This window comes from Rhinopithecus roxellana, chromosome 1 (genome assembly GCF_007565055.1).
Source record: "Rhinopithecus roxellana isolate Shanxi Qingling chromosome 1, ASM756505v1, whole genome shotgun sequence".
NCBI classification, from domain to species: domain Eukaryota; kingdom Metazoa; phylum Chordata; class Mammalia; order Primates; family Cercopithecidae; genus Rhinopithecus; species Rhinopithecus roxellana.
In genome coordinates, this window is record NC_044549.1 from 170,454,407 (window position 1) to 170,472,516 (window position 18,110).

The following is an 18,110-nucleotide window of genomic DNA, read 5'->3' on the forward strand; positions in this document are numbered from 1 at the left end:
TTCCACAAGGGTTACTTGGCAGGCCATTGGCGATTTGAGGTTGGCTAATTGTGGCTGTAGGGCTGCCATTGGCAGGGCATAGGTGAGAAGTTGTTGCTGATGCAGATACTGGTTCTCTCATCATCTTGCTCTTCCCTCATCTCTGTGGAACTTTCATATTTTAAAAATACTTCAGATGTTTCCTCCGACAAAATGTCCCCTTCTGTGGAAGGAACTGTTCTGTAGAACTTAGACATTGAGAGAAACATCAAAAGACAAAATGTAAATAGCTGCTGTATTTTGAGAAACCAGTAATTATTTTTCTGGTCCTTTATAATGTATACAGGCATCAACAGCTTGATCCTGGTGACATGGCAGAATTGATAGCAAGAAAAGACACGGTAGCAAAAGAAAATATGCCAAGTTATAGTACATAACTGAACTTCAGGTTGTGTCTATGCATTTACTCTTAAAATGATTTTTAAAGCTGCTTAAGAGAAACTGATGCATAAAAAAGCTGCATTCGAAAACCACTGAGGCAGACATTTGTGCCTTCTGAGGTGTAGGAGGAGTCAGACATTGCAGAACATTGCCACACATGTTAGAGTTTGGGCTGAATTACAGCACAATGGGAAGACATTGAAGGGATTTAAGTAATGAAATGACAGGAAAGATCACTTTGGCTACTCTGGAGAAAATATATTAGGGAAATAACTGAGTTGAAGGAGGAGGAGAGCTGGGAGATAATGCAGTGGCTTGGGCTAGGATAGAGGCAGTAGAGATGGCAACAAACGGACAGATTCGGGAAATGCTTTTTAAATAAGATCTTCAAGACTTATGATTTATTGGTTGTTGGGACTGAAGAAGAGAGTTTAGATTGATGTATGTGTTTGTGGATTGGATAGCTAAAATGTCGTCCTCTAGTTTTGGAAACCCAGTAGAAGGAACAGATTTGACATGGGAGAAGATGACCATACATTTTGGGACAAGTTGAGTTTGAGGAATCTGTGGGCTGTGCAGGTGGAGAGTGCAAGTTGGCAGTGGATACATGGTCTGACACACTGGAGAGGGGTCTAGGATAAAGACAGAGATTTAGGAATTATCAGTCCTGGCAAGAGTGGATTTTGCCTGATGGAGATTGTGTAGAAAGAGAAGAGAAGAGGGTCTATGACAGAGACCTAACAATTAACATTTAAGTGAAGGCAGAAGAGAGCTTTCTAGGGCAATGTCATCAGAAATATTCAGAAAATCAAGGAACTGTTGTGTTGAGTGAAGAGAACAGAATTTTTAAGACTGAGCGAATAGGCAATAGTGTCATTTGGGGAAGAGTTTCTGTTCCTGGGGGATAGAGTCGGGGAGGCAGAACTCAGATTGTGTTGTGGGTTGAGGAGTGATTGAGAAGAAGAGGAGGAGGAGGAAGAGGAGAAGGAGGAGGTAGTGAAATAGTAGGAGGAGGAAGGTAATAAAAGGAGACTTGGATGGGACTGTTTCACTCCTGTTGCCCAGGCTGGAGTACAATGGTGCGATCTCGGCTCACTGCAACCTCTGCCTCCCAGGTTCAAGTGATTCTCCTGCCTCAGCCTCCCCAGTAGCTGGGACTACAGGCACCCACCACCATGCCCAGCCATAATCTTATGTAAATTGGATACTGTGAATTTTTGCGGTAAGGCTAAAAGTTTGGCAGTTGACATGCTGAATTTTCCATGTTGTTTCCCTGCACGCATCATATTAAATGTCAGTGTAATTCTCCTACATGACTTCCATGAAATCACAAATTTTCATGAGTGGAAAAATCACGTCAGATATGCCTTGAGTCTTCTTTGACTTTCCTGGATGTGAACCCGGACCAGAGCTATAAAATCATTTTCGAGCACAGCCCTAGTAGGAAGCATTAATTTCCTAGTTTGGAGCATTAAGCCATTCGAATTAACGTCTTAAAAGTGTTTTTTCTTTTTTCATTTTTTTAATTATTATTATTATTATTATTATTATACTTTAAGTTCTAGGGTACATGTGCATAACGTGCAGGTTTGTTACATATGTATACTTGTGCCATGTTGGTGTGCTGCACCCATCAACTCGTCAGCACCCATCAACTCGTCATTTACATCAGGTATAACTCCCAATGCAATCCTTCCCCCCTCCCCCCTCCCCATGATAGGCCCCGGTGTGTGATGTTCCCCTTCCTGAGTCCAAGTGATCTCATTGTTCAGTTCCCACCTATGAGTGACAACATGCGGTGTTTGGTTTTCTGTTCTTGTGATAGTTTGCTAAGAATGATGGTTTCCAGCTGCATCCATGTCCCTACAAAGGACGCAAACTCATCCTTTTTTATGGCTGCATAGTATTCCATGGTGTATATGTGCCACATTTTCTTAATCCAGTCTGTCACAGATGGACATTTGGGTTGATTCCAAGTCTTTGCTATTGTGAATAGTGCCGCAATAAACATATGTGTGCATGTGTCTTTATAGCAGCATGATTTATGATCCTAGAAGTGTTTTTTCAAGCTTTCAGTCTGTGGTTGCTTAACTAGTGAGCTCAATGCTTTCCCCAAATGACATTTTTCCTTCTAACTTTAAATTATTCATTACTTTTTCTTCCTTCAGATTGTCAGAAATTGTCTCATGTAAAAAGGTATTTTGGTAGTACCCCATTTTATCTCTGTGCTTTTTTGTTTGTTAAACCCAGAGTAGAATACATACGATAATGGAATGGACATCTCAAGACCTTTATGTGTGGCCTATGCCCTCTGGTTTCCTCGTTAATCTGAGAACTGATTGGTATAAATTTGGGATGCATGAGGAGTGATTTTGGGGGAGGAATTAAACGTTAAAGTATTATTCTCTTTGTGACTGGCCTTGTCCAGTGAGAGTGGAGAGAGCCAGTGTATACATATGAGGGATTTCCTGGGGATAGAATAAATCTTAATTAAATAGTTAGTAGAATATTATTCAGATTGTTGGGTTATAAGACTTAGCCATTGACCTCCAACAATTATCTTAATTGAGGAAATGTCTAAACCTTGTTAATATTAAACTCTGATATGCCCACCTTCACAAAACTCCTATAGCTTCCAACATTCTTTCCCTGGAAAGATCTAAGAACAGAGAAATAAAGGATGAGTTTTGTGATCACCATTTAAAACAAGAGGCTCCCTGAGGTCCTTTATTAATTGAAAGGAAGGAGCAAGGAGTCAATTGGCTGGTGAACCTACATGGTATTTAACCCAGCTCTTGAAATATAGGACTGACTGCATCAGAGACAGGCTTCATTCTGGGAATTTCCATTCATTACGAGCTGCTACAATGTTTTAATAAAACTGGGCATTTGATCTACTCAGAACTATTTTCTCTTTCAACATCTGCAAAAGCGGGGTTGAACACAAATGGGAAAATGTCAAGCTCACTACATCTACCTGGGAAGACAACTTTCCATTTTGGGAGACCTTGAATTTGGGCCCATTGGGAATCAAAAAATGGGCCAATGGGCTAGTGGATTCAGGGACTGGGTGTGCATATCAAACTGAAATATAAGTTGAATTTGTTGAAATCTGGAAGTAGGCTCCGAATTATGACTTTCCTGGAAAAAAATATCTGGAAGTAATGCTAATTTGTGTTCCCCAAAATGTGTGATAAGCGTTTACCTAGAGTTTTACATTATGTAAACTGTTTATCTATAGACAACTTCTGTGAGAAAACAATTGGGGGGATACCTTAGGCCCACATTGGAGTCATCTAGATCTGAGTTATAGTCAGTTTCTGCAGGCCAGATTGGTGTGGGACTCATCATCATGTTGCAGAGACGTATAAGGTGATGAGGGGCTACACAAGGAGGGTGAAGAATGGGTAATAGAGTCATTTGGGGAAAAGAGTTTCTGTATGTCGATTTATGTCAGCTCTAGTCCCTCTCACTTTAGTGGTGGCTTGGAAAACATTGTCTTTGAAGCAATGTGTTTTTGTGATTTCTAATAAACACTTCAGGTATTAAAGGTCACTATAACTATCTAATTGCTCTGGGACGCATAGCCACTCAACTTTTACTAACAAGCAATGGTTTGTGTGGGATTAGGATGGGGCCAGGGGTGTAGTTTAAGACTGAGAAATCAACCATAAAGTTGAGGGTGAGATAGACTGGTATGGGTGGGGAGGGTTGGTACAGGAGCTGGAATGAAGTCACCAAGAACTAAAATAAAGGCATTGACATAGGAAATGCAGCCTTTTGTTTTCTTATGATTTTCTGTGGTACTGACCTTGACAAATTTATCCAAAGGGTAAAAGACAGACTGTCCTAAGAGGGTGATTTAAAGACTCTGCCAGGTGGGAAGTTTGCTAAGTGGGGTTGCCAGAGTAAAGGCTGCTTTCTGTTATTTGCACCAAATTAGTAAATCACTTCATGGCTCTGTGAAAACCTGGGTTAAGCAGATTTAGTGAATTCATATGGAGAAAAAGTATTTTATTCTGTCCTGGAGGGGAATTTAGGTTCTGTCTGCCTGACCATACCATGTGCTTGCCATTACTTACTCGTGTAAACATTCTGTGGCTGTGGCCAAGAAGAAACACATATTATAAACTAGTAAAACTTTAAAAAAATGTTATAGCCCATTGATAGTATATTTATAATAGCAAAGAACAGAACCCATGCATATCATTGCTAAAGATGAAAAATTCCTATTTAACATATCAGTGACTATTTAATGAAGAATAAACTGTAAATAACGCCAACGAGGATTCCTTGAAAAATTAATTTTCAGGTTAATTGAGCAAAATTGAACCTTCAACTAGAAAGTTTTGTAGTGCTTTACAAGTGTGGCCACATGGAGGAGCTGTTGAAGGCTGGTTCACCTTCCATAAGCAAGTTCCTAGCGATAATTGCACTTGGTCTTCAAACTGACTGCAGATTTAAGTCAGTCATGGCTAAAGCTAACTGATATTAAACATAAAACATAGTGTAGAGCATTTTACTTACAAAAAGACACTACAACTCATTTGTAAAATTCTAAAGCATTACTTAATATTATTTTTCAAAGTCTACCTATTCTAGGCAGATATTTATAATCTATTTTACTCCTAATTTCAGGAGTTTCTTTTTTTCTTCTTCCCCTGACTCACTTCCTTATCTCTTTCTTTTTTTTATTATTTATATATTTGAATCCTGTGCTGGGAATTTAGTGTAAATAAATATTTAAGGGTAAGAATCTAATTTAAATACAAGAGACAAGTTATTTGTAAAAGGTCAACATTATTAGCAGAACAAAATGAAATTTATATTTAGTTGCAGGCCAAAAAACTGGAGGGTAATGAAAAGGCATTCATTTGAGTAGACAGTTTTCTTTTTTTTTTTTTAATACTTTAAGTTCTAGGGTACATGTGCACAATTTGCAGGTTTGTTACATGTGTATACATGTGCCATGTTGGTGTGCTGCACCCATTAACTCATCATTTACATTAGGTATATCACCTAATGCTATCCCTCCTCCCTACCCCCTCCCCACAATAGGACCCAGTGTGTGATGTTCCCCTTCCTGTATCCAAGTGATCTCATTGTTCAATTCCCATCTATCAGTGAGAACATGTAGTATTTGGTTTTCTGTTCTTGTGATAATTTGCTGAGAATGACGGTTTCCAGCTTCATCCGTATCCCTGCAAACGACATGAAGTCATCCTTTTTTATGGCTGCATAGTACTCCGTGGTGTATATGTGCCACATTTTCTTAATCCAGTCTGTCACTGATGGATATTTGGGTTGATTCCAAGTCTTTGCTGTTGTGAATGTGCCACAATAAACATACATGTGCATGTGTCTTTATAGCAGCATGACTTATAATCCTTTGAGTATATCCCCAGTAATGGGATGGCTGGGTCAAATGGTATTTCTAGTTCTAGATCCTTGAGGAATCTCCACACTGTTTTCCACAATGGTTGAACTAGTTTACAGTCCCACCGACAGTGTAAAAGTGTTCCTATTTCACCACATCCTCTCCAGCACCTCTTGTTTCCTGATTTTTTAATGATTGCCATTCTAACTGGTGTGAGATGGTGTCTCATTGTGGTTTTGATTTGCATTTCTCTGATGGCGAGTGATGATGAGCATTTTTTCATGTGTCTGTTGGCTGTATGAATGTCTTCTTTTGAGAAGTGTCTATTCATATTCTTTGCCCACTTTTTGATGTGGTTGTTTATTTTTGTTTTTATCTTGTAAATTTGATTGAGTTCTTTATAAGTTCTGGATATCAGCCCTCTGTCAGATGAGTAGATTGCAAAAATTTTCTCCCATTCTGTAGGTTGCCTGTTCACTCTGATCATAGTTTCTTTTGCTCTGCAGAAGCTCTTTAGTTTAATTAGATCCCATTTGTCAATTTTGGCTTTTCTTGCTGTTGCTTTTGGTGTTTTAGACATGAAGTCCTTGCCCATGCCTATGTCCTGAATGGTATTACCTAGGTTTCCTTCTAGGGTTTTTGTGGTTTTAGGTCTAACATTTAAGTCTCTAATCCATCTTGAATTAATCTTCGTATAAGGGGTAAGGAAAGGATCCAGTTTCAGCTTTCTACTTATGGCTAGCCAATTTTCCCAGCACCATTTATTAAATAGGGAATCCTTTCCCCATTTCTTGTTTCTCTCAGGTTTGTCAAAGATCAGATGGCTGTAGATGTGTGGTATTATTTCTGAGGGCTCTGTTCTGTTCCATTGGTCTATATCTCTGTTTTGGTACCAGTACCATGCTGTTTTGGTTACTGTAGCCTTGTAGTATAGTTTGAAGTCAGGTAGGTGATGCCTCCAGCTTTGTTCTTTTGGCTTAGGATTGTCTTGGCCATGCGGGGTCATTTTTGGTTCCATATGAACTTTAAAGCAGTCTTTTCCAATTCTGTGAAGAAAGTCATTGGTAGCTTAATGGGGATGGCATTGAATCTATAAATTACCTTGGGCAATATGGCCATTTTCACAATACTGATTCTTCCTCTCCATGAGTATGGTATGTTCTTCCATTTGTTTGTGTCCTCTTTTATCTCACTGAGCAGTGGTTTGTAGTTCTCCTTGAAGAGGTCCTTCACATCCCATGTAAGTTGGATTCCTAGGTATTTTATTCTCTTTGAAGCTATTGTGAATGGGAGGTCATTCATGATTTGGCTCTCTGTTTGTCTGTTATTGGTGTGTAAGAATGCTTGTGATTTTTGAACATTGGTTTTGTATCCTGAGACTTTGCTGAAGTTGCTTATCAGTTTAAGGAGATTTTGGGCTGAGACAATGGGGTTTTCTAAATATACAATCATGTCATCTGCAAACAGGGACAATTTGACTTCTTCTTTTCCTAACTGAATACCCTTTATGTCTTTCTCTTGCCTGATTGCCCTAGCCAGAACTTCCAACACTATGTTGAATAGGAGTGATGAGAGAGGGCATCCCTGTCTTGTGCCAGTTTTCAAAGGGAATACTTTCAGTTTTTGTCCATTCAGTATGATATTGGCTGTGGGTTTGTCATAAATAGCTCTTATTATTTTGAGATATGTTCCATCAATACCGAATTTATTGAGAGTTTTTAGCATGAAGGGCTATTGAATTTTGTCAAAGGCCTTTTCTGCATCTATTGAGATAATGATGTGGTTTTTGTCTTTGGTTCTGTTAATATGCTGGATTACGTTTTTGATTTGCGTATGTTGAACCAGCCTTGCATCCCAGGGATGAAGCCCACTTGATCATGGTGGATAAGCTTTTTGATGTGCTGCTGGATTCCGTTTGCCAGTATTTTATTGAGGATTTTTGCATCGATGTTCATCAGGGATATTGGTCTAAAATTCTCTTTTTTTGTTGTATCTCTGCCAGGCTTTGGTATCAGGATGATGATGGCCTCATAAAACGAGTTAGGGAGGATTCCCTCTTTTTCTATTGATTAGAATAGTTTCAGAAGGAATGGTACCAACTCCTCCTTGTACTTCTGGTAGAATTAGACTGTGAATCCTTCTGGTCCTGGACTTTTTTTGGTTGGTAGGCTATTAATTATTGCCTCAATTTCAGAGCCTGCTATTGGTCTATTCAGGGATTCAACTTCTTCCTGGTTTAGTCTTGGAAGAGTGTAAGTGTCCAGGAAATTATCCATTTCTTCTAGGTTTTCTAGTTTATTTGCATAGAGGTGTTTATAGTATTCTCTGATGGTAGTTTGTATTTCTGTGGGGTCAGTGGTGATATCCCCTTTATCATTTTTTATTGCATCTATTTGATTCTTCTCTCTTTTCTTCTTTATTACTCTTGCTAGCCATCTATCAATTTTGTTTATCTTTTCAAAAAACCAGCTCCTGGATTCATTGATTTTTTTGGAGGGTTTTTTGTTTCTCTATCTCCTTCAGTTCTGCTCTGATCTTAGTTATTTCTTGCCTTCTGCTAGCTTTTGAATTTGTTTGCTCTTGCTTCTCTAGTTCTTTTAACTGTGATATTAGGGTGTCAATTTTAGATCTTTCCTGCTTTCTCTTGTGGGCATTTAGTGCTATAAATTTCCCTCTACACATTGCTTTAAATGTGTCCCAGAGATTCTGGTATGTTGTATCTTTATTCTCATTGGTTTCAAAGAGCATCTTTATTTCTGCCTTCACTTCGTTATGTACCCAGTAGTCATTCAGGAGCAGGTTGTTCAGGGCCAATGTAGTTGAGCAATTTTGATTGAGTTTCTTAGTCCTGAGTTCTAGCTTAATTGCACTGTGGTCTGAGAGACAATTTCTTATAATTTCTGTTTTTTACATTTGCTGAGGAGTGTTTCACTTCCAGCTCTGTGGTCAATTTTGGAATAAGTGCGCTGTGGTGTTGAGAAGAATGTATATTCTGTTGATTTGGGGTGGAGAGTTCTGTAGATGTCTATTAGGTCCGCTTGGTGCAGAGCTCAGTTCAATTCCTGGATATCCTTGTTAATTTTCTGTCTCATTGATCTGTCTAATGTTGACAGTAGGGTGTTAAAGTTTCCCATTATTATTGTGTGGGAGTCTAAGTCTCTTTGTAGGTCTCTAAGGACTTGCTTTATGAATCTGGGTGCTCATGTATTGGGTACATATATATTTAGGATAGTTAGCTCTTCTTGTTGAATTGATCCCTTTACCATTATGTAATGGCCTTCTTTGTCTCTTTTGATCTTTGATGGTTTAAAGTCTGTTTTATCAGAGACTAGCATTGTAACCCCTGCTTTTTTTTGTTTTCCATTTGCTTGACAGATCTTCCTCCATCCCTTTATTTTGAGCCTATATGTGTCTCTGCATGTGAGATGGGTCTCCTGAATACAGCAAACTGATGGGTCTTGACTCTTTATCCAATTTGCCAGTATGTGTCTTTTAATTGGACCATTTAGTCCATTTACATTTAAGGTTAATATTGTTACGTGTGAACTTGATCCTGTCATTATGATATTAGCTCGTTATTTTGCTCACTAGTTGATGCAGTTTCTTCCTAGCATTGATGGACTTTACATTTTGACATGTTTTTGCAATGGCTGGTACATGTTTTTCCCTTCCATGTTTAGTGCTTCCTTGAGGATCTCTTGTAGGGCAGGCCTGGTGGTGACAAAATCTCTAAGCATTTGCTTTTCTGTAAAGGACTTTTTTTCTCCTTCACTTATGAAATTTAGTTTGGCTGGATATGAAATTCTGAGTAGAAAATTCTTTTCTTTAAAAATGTTGAATATTGGCCCCCACTCTTTTCTGGCTTGCAGAGTTTCTGCCGAGAGATCTGCTGTTAGTCTGATGGGCTTCCCTTTGTGTGTAACCTGACCTTTCTCTCTGGCTGCCCTTAACATTTTTTTCCTTCATTTCAACTTTGGTGAATCTGACAATTATGTGTCTTGGAGTTGCTGTTCTCGAGGAGTAGCTTTGTGGTGTTCTCTGTGTTTCCTGAATTTGAATGTTGGCCTGCCTTACTAGGTTGGGGAAGTTCTCCTGGATGATATCCTGAAGAGTGGTTTCCAACTTGGTTCCAAATTCCCCATCACTTTCAGGCACACCAATCAGATGTAGATTTGGTCTTTTCACATAATCACATATTTCTTGGAGGCTTTGTTAATTTCTTTTTACTCTTTTTCTCTACACTTCTCTTCTTGCTTCATTTCATTCATTTGATCTTCAATCGCTGATGCTCTTTCTTCTAGTTGATTAAGTCGGTTACTGAAGCTTGTGCATTTGTCACGTAGTTCTCATGTTATGGTTTTCATCTCTATCAGTTCTGTTAAGGTCTTCTCTGCATTGATTATTCTAGTTATCCATTCATCTATTCTTTTTTCAAGATTTTTAGTTTCTTCGCGCTGGTTACATAGTTCCTCCTTTAGTTTTGAGAGGTTTGATCGACTGAAGCCTTCTTCTCTCAACTCGTGAAAGTTCTTCTCTGTCCATCTTTGTTCCGTTGCTGGCGATGAGCTGCATTCCTTTGGAGGGGGAGATGCGCTCTGATTTTTTTGAATTTCCAGCTTTTCTGCCCTGCTTTTTCCCCATCTTTGTGGTTTTATTTGCCTTTGGTCTTTGATGATGGTGATGTACTGATGGGGTTTTGGTGTGGGTGTCCTTTCTGTTTGTTAGTTTTCCTTCTAACAGTCAGGACCCTCAGCTGTATGTCTGTTGGAGTTTGCTTGAGGTCCACTCCAGACCCTGTTTGCTTGAGTATCAGCAACGGAGGCTACAGAAGATAGAGTATTACTGAACAGCGAGTGTTGCTGTCTGATTCTTGCTCTGGAAGCTTTGTCTCAGGGGTGTACCCCGCCGTGTGAGGTGTGAGGTGTCAGTCTGCACCTGGTGGGGGATATCTCCCAGTTAGGCTTCTCAGGGGTCAGGGACCCACTTGAGCAGGCAGTCTCTCCATTCTCAGATCTCAACTTCCGTGGATTTGAAGATCCACTGCTCTCTTCAAAGCTGTCAGACAGGGGCATTTATCTCTGCCGAGGTTTCTGCTGCTTTTTGTTTAGCTATGCCCTGTCCCCAGAGGAGGAGTCTACAGAGCCAGGCCAGCCTCCTGGAGCTGTGGTGGGCTCCACCCAATTCGAGTTTCCTGGTGACTTTGTTTACCTACTTAAGCCTCAGCAATGGTGGACATCCCTCCCCCAGCCTTGCTGCCACCTTGCAGTTAGATCTCAGACTGCTGTACTAGCAATGAGGGAGGCTCCGTGGGCTTGGGACCCTCCGGGCCAGGTGTGGGATATAATCTCCTGGTGTGCCGTTTGCTAAGACCCTTGGTAAAGCACAGTATTAGGGTGGGAGTTACCCAATTTTCCAGGTGTTGTATGTCTCAATTTCCTTTGGCTAGGAAAAGGAATTCCCTTCCCCCTTGCACTTCCCAGGTGAGGCAATGCCTCACCCTGCTTCAGCTCTCGCTGGTCGGGCTGTACACACGGACCAGCGCCAACTGTCTGACACACCCCAGTGAGATGAACCCGGTACCTCAGTTGAAAATGCAGAAATCACCCATCTTCTATGTCGCTCATGCTGGGAGCTGGAGGCTGGAGCTCTTCCTATTCAGCCATCTTGGGGGTGCCCCCGACAGTTTTTTTTAACCTAGAATAAATGGTAAATTTAAAAATAAAATGCAATTTGTTTTCATAAATCTATATACATGTTTACTTGCAGATTTTCTATAGTGGAAAAGAGAAACATCTTTGGCATCAGCCAGATCTGGGCTTAGATCCTGGCTGTGCTACTTACTAGCTGTGTGACCTTGGTTTAAATTAATTAACCTGCTTGAGTGTCCAATTTCCATCTCCCAATACTGCTTCCCTCACATGTGGTTGTGGGGATTAATTGAGCTATCATATACAAGAAACTTTGAGTATACTAATGATGTATATAAGGAACTTCATGGGTATTTGAGATAAAAATGTGATTTCTTTTCCTTAAATTTATTCTAGGCAGATGGCATCTTATAAAGAAGATTATGGAAATTTAGGCTTGAAATGAATTTTGGGAGGCAGTATAATGCTGAGGTTAAGAGCAGTAGCTTTGGAGCAAGACCAACCTAGGCTTGAATCCCAGCTTTGTCATTTGCTAGCAGTGTGTCCTTGTGTATCTAACACTGTCCCTGAACCTCAGTCATAACACCTAGCATTGGGGCTTCAGCACCACTTTTGCTGGAGTGTGGTGTGTGTGAGGGGAGGTGGGGAGTGTGAGTCTCAAGCTGCTTCCAATCTGTCCCACCTTGTTTGTTTTGGTTGTGTTGAGCAAACTCTCAGTGCGTCAGTGGACATTATTGTCACTGGATGATCCATAAGGGACCTACTGGCCACTGCAGATGGAAAATGCACACTTCCATGGCAGTGCACTGCTAAGTTAGGCTAGGCTCCCTTTGCTTCATCAGTGCTAAAAAGGAAGTATCTATGTAGGCAGAGGGTAGCACTCTTTTAAAGAAGATTCCCCTCCTCTTTCCATGACCCCGTCTGGCCTCATGACTCTCCTCCACAATAGTTGCCCCTCTATGTCTCTTCCTTCTTGGTAGATGAGCTTAGGCAGCCCTCGTCTACTTAAATCTATATCTTTTCCTCTTATTTCAATCACTTGCTCAGGGCATAAACTCCCGGCTTGGCTTACTCAAGTATTAACACTGGATTCTCAAATTGTTCTTTTCTCGGAAGCCTGCTTTATAAAAATAAAATGCTTTGGTCTTCAGACTGCTATTTTTGCTATGGTTTTTAAAATTGATTTAGCAACTAGAGACCAAAGCACTATTGGTTTCTTTTTGTACTCCTGTTGAGCAGTCCTAACTCTCTGAAGGAAAAATGAGGCCTCTGAGGGCAATGAGAGATGGGATAGAAGATCATAGGGGCAATAAGGAAAACTTCACATTTTATTTTGTGGCATCTGTTTTAATTTAGAATGCACTTTACTTTGATGTGATTATTTTAGCAGAGAATCCTAAGTATAATCTTGACTTAGGTTTTGTGCTTCAAGAATACTTGAATAGGAACTACTGATTCCTAACTTTCTATCTGCCTTGTGAAGACAGGCATGTTTTATTATCTTGATCTTGTCCAGTTATTTTATTATCCATTGTTGCAACCATGGAATGAATGAAGTTGTTACAGAATTAAGATAAGAACTTTTTTTGGACAACATTATTGCAAAAATCATGCTTTAAGGCTCAGGTTACTACTTGATGTTTCCTTGCTTCTAACATTCTCAGTCCATTAGCAAAATTTCTAGGGAAGACCAGTGATCCGATGGCAAATATAAAACGTGTTCATGCTGTGCCTTCTACAGCGATTAGTACTATATGTTATGGTGGAGTCTTTCAATGAAATGAGATATTCTAAACGAATTAAAATGAATCATACCATAGTCTAGTCCAGGGTTGGTGAACTGTGGCCTGTGGGCCCAATTTGGCCCATGACATGAGCTTTTAACCCCAAGAGCAAAGAATTTTGTCTTTTTAGAAAACATTTTTAAAAGGTTGTGAACAAAGCAAAAGAAAACAAAGGAGAATGTGACAGAGACCTCATGGCCTGCAAAGCCTAAAATATCTAGTAACTTGTCTTTCACTGGAAAAGTTTGCTGAACCATGGTATAGAAAAAAATAAAACAAAACAAGAAAAACTCCTAGCATCCTACTATCTTTATAAATGAGCTGTTTAAACAATGACACATATTTCTGTCCACAAATCAGGTTACTAACCCTGTTTTCTCATGTACAAATTGAAGATGATAATAACAATGAAATGATATGCATTACAGTGTTTGTGGCACAGTAGATACGGAATAGAAAAACCCTCTTTATTTTATTTTCAACTTTGTGTCTCTGAGATTTTGCAGAGTGCCTGGTCCCTTGTAAGTGTTAAAGATTGTAAATGATTTTCCTGGGATGGAAACAGAAAAATATTATCAATAAGAAAGGAAGTCTTAATTTACAACCATTATGTCAAAAAGCCTTGAAACATGAAAGCTTTAAACTATTTTCATCATCCACCAATGGGAGGATGGGCATGTGTTTGGCACTTAGACTTCATATGGCTTCCTTTCAGAGTAGAGGAAAAACGACCTATAGCTCAGCAGGCCTGTGGCTGTTTTTTAATGGAATGAACCTCTTAGGGATGTATTAGGGAGCAGTACTTTTATTCACTTATTTAAAAATTTTTAAACTTATATTAAATTTATATTATTAAACTTTATGTCATGGAAAATTTTGAACATATATGAAAGTAGAGAGACTAGTGTGATGAACCTAGCTTAAACACTTATCAACAGACACCCAGTCTTGTTTCATCTGTATCTCCTCCCATTCCTCATGATCTCATCATATAGATTTTTTTTTTTTTTTGAGACAGACTCTTACTCTGTCACCCAGGTTGGAGTGCAGTGGTGCAACCTCGGTTCACTGTAGCCTCTGCCTCCCGGGTTCAAGTGATTCTCCTGCCTCAGCCTCCCAAGTAGCTGGTATTACAGGTGCCCGCTATCACGACAGGCTATTTTTTTGTATTTTTAGTAGAGATGGGGTTTCACCACGTTGGCCAGGCTAGTCTTGAACTCCTGACCTTGAGTGATCTGCCACCTCGGCTTCCCAAAGTGCTGGGAATACAGGTGTGAGCCCCCGCATCTGGTCAATATAGATTATTTTGAAGCAAATTCTAGAGAATATATTACTTTATCTGTGTTTTTTCCAGCACGTATGGCTAAATATTTCAGTATGTATTTTTAAAGACCTCTTCAAAAACACAGTCATGATACTATTAGCATGCTGAAGAAATTGACGAGTCCTTAATATCAACAAATGTTGAGTGAATTCAAATTTCTTTTTTTTCTTTTTCTGTTAAAACCAGGATCTAAACATCATCTACACAAAGCTTCTAGTTGACATGTACTTAATTTTTTAATCTAAGTTTATCTTTATTTTAGTTTTATCCCGTGAAATTTATGTACTGCTGAATTCAATTTGTTAATATTTGGGTGAGACACATTTGTGTCTATGCTCATGAGGAATATCGGTCTGCAGTTTTCTTTTTTGATTGTATTTTTGACTGGTATTTATAGGGTAATAAACTCATAAACTGAGTTGGCAAGTATTTTCCCTCGTTCACTTTTCTGGAAGGGTTTGTGTAGAATTAATAACGTTTGTTCCTTACATGTTTGTTAGGATTCCTTAGTGAAATCACCTAGGCTTGGTGTCTTTGTAGCAAAATTCTAAACTACAAATTTAATTTTTCAATATATATTGGATTATTCATGTTATCTATTTCATTTTTAGTAAGCTTTCATAGCTAGTTTCTTTCAAGGAATTTGTCTATGCTATGTGAGTCATCAAGTTTATTGGCATAAAATATTCCCTTATTATCCTTTTAATGCCTCTGGGATCTATAACGATGTCTTCTTTTTTTATTCCCAGTTTCAATAATATGTGTCATCTCTTTTTATTCTTTGTCAGTCTTGCTATCAGTTTATCAGTTTTATTAGTCTTTTCAAAAGACGAGCTTTTAGAACTAAATAAATACATTTATTATGTTTCTGTTTTGAATTTTATCAGTTTATGCTAATTATTTTTCTTTCTTCTGCTTGGTTTGGGTTCGGTTTGCTTTTCCTTTTCTAGTAAGGTAAAAATTCATATAATTGATTTGAGACTGTTTTTCTTTTCTAATATAAGCATTCAATGCCACAATTTACCGTGAAGCATTGTTTTAGCTGTGATATGATTTGGCTGTGTCCCCACTCAAATCTTATCTTGAATTGTAGTTCCCATAATTCCCACATGTTGTGGGTGGGACCTGGTGGGAGATAATTGAATCATGAGGGCGGTTTCCCCCTTACTGTTCTTGTGGTAGTGAATAAGTCTCACGAGATCTGATGGTTTTGTAAGGGGAAACCACTTTTGCTTGGTTCTGATTCTCTCTTGTCTGTTGCCATGTAAGATATGCCTTTCACCTCCTGCCATGATTATGAGGCCTCCCCAGTCATGTGGAACTGTTTGTCCATTAAACACCCCCCCTTTTTTTTTTTTTTATAAATTACCTAGTCTCAGGTATGTTTTTTTCAGCAGCATGAAAACTGACTAATACAAGCTGCATCCCACAAATTTTCACATGTAGTTATCATTTTCATTTAAGTCCAGATATGTTTCCACTCTCTTGTGACTTCCCCTCTTATCCATGGGTTATTTAGAAGTGTGTTGTTCAGTTTCCAAGTACTTGAGGATGTCCTGGTATTTTTGTTATTGATTTCTATGTAAATTTCTTAGAGTCAGAAAATATACTTCGCATGATTTCAATTTTTTAAAAATTTAATGTTTGTTTTATGGCCTAGAATGCAGTCTCTCTTGGTAAATGTTCCATGTGCACTTGGAAAACATGCGTATTCTGTTTTTGTTGGTTGAAGTGTTCCAAAAATGTTAATCAGGTCAAGTTGTTTAATGATGTTGGTAATGTCTTCTATATCCATACCGATTTTCTTTATACTATCAATTACTGAAAGAGGGATGTATTAATTAGTTCATTCTCACACTTCTATAAAGAACTGCCTGATACTGGGTAATTTATAAAGGAAAAAGGTTTAATTGACTCAGTTCCACAGGCTTAACAGGAGGGATGACTAGGAAGCCTCAGGGAACTTACAATCATGGCAGAAGTCCCATTGGTCTATATCTCTGTTTTGGTACCAGTACCATGCTGTTTTGGTTACTGTAGCCTTGTAGTATAGTTTGAAGTCAGGTAGCGTGACGCCTCCAGCTTTGTCCTTTTGACTTAGGATTGTCTTGGCAATGCAGGCCCTTTTTTGGTTCCATATGAACTTTAAAGCAGTTTTTTCCAATTCTGTGAAGAAAGTCATTGATAGCTTGATGGGGATGGCATTGAATCTATAAATAACCTTGGGGAGTATGGCCATTTTCACGATATTGATTCTTCCTATCCATGAGCATGGTATGTTCTTCCATTTGTTTGTGTCCTCTTTGATTTCACTGAGCAGTGGTTTGTAGTTCTCCTTGAAGAGGTCCTTTACATCCCTTGTAAGCTGGATTCCTAGGTATTTTATTCTCTTTGAAGCAATTGTGAATGGAAGTTCATTCCTGATTTGGCTCTCTGCTTGTCTGTTACTAGTGTATAAGAATGCTTGTGATTTTTGCACATTAATTTTGTATCCTGAGACATGGCAGAAGTCGAAAAGGAAGCAAGCATGTCTTACATGACAGCAGGCAAGAGTGAGCAAGTGAAGTGGGAAGAGCCCCTTATAAAACCATCAGATCTTCTGAGAACTCACTCACTATCATGAGAACAGCATGGGAGAAACTGCCCCCAGGATCCAATCACCTCCTGCGAGGCCATTCCTCAACACCTGGGGATTACAATTCAAGATGAGATTTGGGTGGGAACACAGAGTCAAACCACAGTAAGGGATGTTAAGTTTTTTATTATAATTGTGGATTTGTCAATTTCTCCTGTCAGTTCTATTAGTTGTTGCTTCACTTTCTGAAGTTTTATTTTTATGCATATATGTATTTAAGATTGTCATGTCTTCTTGGTGAATTCTGTCACTGATAACATTTCTTTGATATTAATGTTGCCATTCTAATTTTCTTATTAGTATTTGCATGGCATATAACTTTTCATCATTTTACCTTTAACTGATTATCAGTAAGCTTCTTTTAGATGGCTTATAGTTGGATCTTGCCTTTGTATCCAATCTGAAAATCTTTGTCTTTATTTGAAGTATTTAGACTATTACATGTTATGTAATAATTGACATGGTTGAGTTTAAATCTACTGCTTCTCAGTTGTGTTTGATTTAGTTCATCTATCTTTCCTTACTTTTTTGGCCTGCTTTTGGGTTAATTGAATTTTATTTAGGATTCTATTTGGTTAATTAATTGTACCTTCTTTTCTAATCTTTTTAGTGATTTGAACAATATTATGCTACTTCATGTGTAGTTTAAGAACCTTACAAAAGTATATTTTCCATCTCTTCCTTACATCCTTTGTGCTACTTTGTTACTTATTTAAAGAAACTGGATCATTTGTCCTGAAAAAACTCCTGTAGAGTTTTCCACACTCTGGATTTTCTTATTGCATGCCTATGACGACGTTTAACATTTATCTTGTCTTCTGTATTTTTTATTAATAATAGTTAGAACTAGAGACTTGGTCGGATTCAGCTATAATTTTTATGACGGATACTTATATCAGGAGGCATGTAAAACTCAACTATT